The sequence below is a fragment of the Neoarius graeffei genome, chromosome 8, assembly GCF_027579695.1.
Source record: "Neoarius graeffei isolate fNeoGra1 chromosome 8, fNeoGra1.pri, whole genome shotgun sequence".
Lineage (NCBI taxonomy): Eukaryota > Metazoa > Chordata > Actinopteri > Siluriformes > Ariidae > Neoarius > Neoarius graeffei.
The window spans coordinates 30,852,736-30,857,305 of NC_083576.1; the positions used below are offsets into that span (position 1 = coordinate 30,852,736).

At 44.1% G+C, this 4,570-nt stretch overlaps 1 pseudogene; it reads right to left on the bottom strand.

Moving 5' to 3' along the window:
- Positions 1 to 699: 699 nt before the first annotated feature.
- Positions 700 to 2,646, bottom strand: LOC132889878 (putative nuclease HARBI1; annotated as a pseudogene).
- Positions 2,647 to 4,570: the final 1,924 nt, after the last annotated feature.

A 4,570-nucleotide genomic window follows, 5' to 3' on the forward strand; every position in this document is an offset into this window, starting at 1 on the left:
TGACTGACTGTTCGGTCCCTTTGACTAAGTTGGTGTATGTCCTGTGAACATTTCAGAGGCAACAGCAGTGCCAAACGCACCTGGCAACAGGTGAAAATGAAATATAAAAACATCATTCATAATGGTAAGTGTGTGTGTGTGTGTGTGTGTGTGTGTGTGAGGCATATATAATGAAAAGATGCTTGTCTTTCACAGCCAACAAGAAAAAGGTGGCCACCAGGTGCACGGGAGGAGGGAGGGCACCAGAAGCCCTTACCGTGGCCGAGGAGTTGGCGCTCGCCAACAATAGCGGTAGGCCAATCATGGAGGGGGTAGAAGGAGGCCTACAATCCACCCCTGGTGCTGTGGAAATGTCCACCCTCTACGTGCGGGGTAATATGGCATTCAAGTTCCATGTAACAAGTGTGTTTTCTCGTTCATCAGTGGCATGTCTTATGTGTTGTGTGTACAGTTGAAGGAAGCAATCTGGAGACCATCCAGCCACCACAGCCCATACCCGGCTCCAGTGATCCTCCGGCCGAGGTACCTGTAATAGCTAACATTGCATGCATTATGTCGTGTTCAGAAATTATGTAGGTGCAGCCTATGATTTATGTATGTTCTCTCAGGAGGAAGATGACGAGACCCTCATGGCCAAATCCGACACCCACATGCAGGTTGAAAGACTCTACCACTGCTACTATATGCTGTGTCAATATTCTAGGAGGGTGCCCCATTACTCTTCAGCAGTACTGCATTTGAAGTGTGACTTGTATCAATGATGCAATCAGTCTGTGTGCTTGTGTTCCTTTGTAGGAGGAGTTGGAGCTGCCCCATCCCCTCCTGAGGCTTCCCTGCCAGGGACGTCACAATGTCACAAAGTACAGTTTCTTCCTCTTCGGTCCATCATTGCCGACTGTTATGCATACTAGGATAATATGTTCATTCTGGGGTGGGGGTTCTGTAGGCCGGAGTGGACAATGTGCACAGCCTGTACAAGAAAATGTTACAGCTAGACTGCAAAAAAAAAGAGGCTGCAAATTCGGAAGCTCGAACTAGAAATTGAAAAGTTGGAGCATGAGAAGAAGGTATTAGTACATTGTGTGTGTGTGTGTGTGTGTGTGCGTGCAAGCAAGGATTCATTTGGCTTTTCTTTATTTTGTGTTACTGCCTGAAAAATTGGTTTGTGATGGCCTCTCTCACTGAATGGCCTGTGGGATGGTCCAGGGTCATGGGGTCAACAACATCGGGGGGTGAGGGAACATGATTGGGAACCCTTTCTTTTCTAATGGTGGCTATGTTATGTAGTACCACACATGCCGCTGTTATTTGACAGGCCTTCTCTGGCCTCACACGCAGGCCTTTTAGGCAGGCAAACCGAGCCTTCAATATGCCGAACGTGATCTCGATTCGTGCTCTTGTAACACTGTGGGCATGATTGAAGGCTCTCTGGGCCCTTGTTTGAGGGTCTGCGAATGGTGTCAGGAGGTGTTTCAAACATGGGTATCCACGGTCCCCGAGCAGGATACCATCAAATCGCCCTTGTATGAAATGGAGAGAAATGTAGTTAGTGTCAAACAACTGTAAGATGCTCACTATTCTTTACTTAAGGAATACCATGAAGTTTGAGTAGGGACGTCTGTGGTATTTTAGCTCTTGTTTCTGTATTGTCCCGATATCTTTTTGATGCAGGATGATTTGTGTTTTAAGGATTAGATGGAGGATTATCTTACCTTCCTCGAATCCCGGAGCTAGTGAGGATTCTCTAAATATGTGGGAATCATGGACAGACCCTGGCCATCTTGCATCCAGGCTGGTTATCATCAACTGGTGGTCACATGTCATCTAAGAACATCAAGCATTTGTGCAAGGACAGGGGACATGACTGAGGTACAAGCACACTGTTACCCCTGCAAATGAGGAACAACACCAACCCATGTGGAGGACAAAACGGCACCTAACGCAAAATGGGACCAGTACTGACAGGTTGATTTGAGGTATGGACATGACCTATTTGAATGTGGGCCTATATGAAGTAGACCTTTTACCTGTACGTTGATGCTATGGAAGGATTTTCTATTCACATAATCCCCCTCATGCTCTCCCAGGGGTGCACTGATTTGGATGTGAGTGCAGTCAATGGCTCCTATTACTCTTGGGAAACCTGTATATTTTGTTAGTCATATCAATTGTCAGTCACAATTGTCTCTATCAGAGTAGGCAAACAGACACAATTTGATATTAGTAATTACCTGCGATTGCATAAAACCCTTCTTTGATCTGAAGTGTGGTTAAATGCCCAGGGAACATGACAAATGCATTCATCAGTTTGGTTAGGGCAAGTACCACTTTGCGAATCATACGACATACAGTGTTCTTACTGAGGTTTTCAGCATCACCGATGGAATACATATATTGTCCACTGGCAAAGTAACGCAATGACAAGCACATAGTTTGCTCGATTGTGAGGGCCTGGCTTCGGCGGGTTACATTGCACACGTCTGCCTCGATCAGCTGGCAAAGGTAACGAATTCCCTCAGCTGAGAATCTATATCGTTCATGAAGAACATCGTCCGTGTATGCCAGCGGATTCTGGTGGTCTCTAAATACCCTCGCCCTCCGGAGAGAGACCCTCACAATCTGCGCTCCGATATCACACGGGTCATCCAGGTACGCTGGCATTGTCTCTAGAAGAAATGTCGGTGGAGAGGTGGTGTTTAAAAAGGGTGTGGTTAATCGGAAACCTCGGGTTAACCAAGAACATAACCTGAGACGAGCAGGTTTGAGATGCAGCGTAAATTGCCATGGCAGCATACCTCGGTTTGAACATAGCCAACTTTCATAGTATGGGTTAATTGGGAAGTTACACTGCACGTGATCAATTTACTCTCGAAGTTACCCTGGTAAGCCAGAAAACCCGCTTCGTAGTACAGGGCACAGGAAGCAAGAGAAACGAGCAAACAAACACACACAAGGGCTAGGCGAAATGGGAAAAAACTGGAAGGCAAAAAGGGTCATACACAGGAATACAATCAGAGTGCTAACGCTCAGTACGCTCACGAAATGTAGAGGCAATACTGTGTGATGAACAAAATAAACAAAGGGGTATAAATACAAACGGAAACAAAAAAGTACAGGTGATGGTGATTAGAACTCCGGGTTGGCTGACGGAGTGCACGCGGTAGTGACTGGTGTGTGAGGGGGATTGTGGGAAGTGGAGTCCTGAGTGTTGGGTGAGCCCAGGAGCATGACAAATTCAGTGATCATTTGTGTTGTGGACTGGACTAGTGAAATAGCAAACCACTCCAAGAGTTCAGTGCATCTACAGATAAACTTGTGGAAATTACATTGAAAAGAACAATGCCAGAAACCTGTAGTGAATTTGGATGCAATAACAGATGTGGAGACAAGCCTGTTTTAACTTTTCAACACTTCCTGGCGAAACCAGAAAGATGAGAAAAATGGTGAGCTGCACTTAAATGAGAAGACTGGATGCCAACAAACCATTCCCATGTGTATGGAGTACATTTTATATCAGGTTAGTATGAAAGCTCTGTGCAGCATTAAAATGTATATCTGGATGTGGGCTTGAAACCTGTAGTGAATTTGGATGCAATAACAGATGTGGAGACAAGCCTGTTTTAACTTTTCAACACTTCCTGGCGAAACCAGAAAGATGAGAAAAATGGTGAGCTGCACTTAAATGAGAAGACTGGATGCCAACAAACCATTCCCATGTGTATGGAGTACATTTTATATCAGGTTAGTATGAAAACTCTGTGCAGCATTAAAATGTATATCTGGATGTGGGCTTTGGATACAATATATTTTATTAGACCTAATGCTTAGCTAGACTAGTAGCATGTTTGTTATGCACTGACAATGTAGACTAGGCTAAACTCAAAATATGCTAGATCTAGGCCCTGGCTTGTTTATTACTATTGGAAGTCCACGCTGGAGCTTACCTTTGTCATCTCATCTCTCATCTCATTATCTCTAGCCGCTTTATCCTTCTACAGGGTCGCAGGCAATTTCCCAACCAAACCACTCCAAGAGTTCAGTGCATCTACAAATAAACTTGTGGAAGTTACATTGAAAAGAACAATGCCAGAAACCTGTAGTGAATTTGGATGCAATAACAGATGTGGAGATAACCTGTTTTAACTTTTCAACACTTCCTGGCGAAACCAGAAAGATGAGAAAAATGGTGAGCTGCACTTAAATGAGAAGATTGGATGCCAACAAACCATTCCCATGTGTATGGAGTACATTTTATATCAGGTTAGTATGAAAGCTCTGTGCAGCATTAAAATGTATATCTGGATGTGGGCTTGAAACCTGTAGTGAATTTGGATGCAATAACAGATGTGGAGATAAGCCTGTTTTAACTTTTCAACACTTCCTGGCGAAACCAGAAAGATGAGAAAAATGATGAGAGAGAGAGCAGTGAGTATCATATAAAGAGAGAGAGCAGTGAGCATCATACATAAATACAATTGTGGGTAAATTATATGGATCTGTGATGCCTGCATGTTTCAGCTTTTGAATGTAACATGATCTGCTGGTATAATCTAAATTTTTAATTGTCATG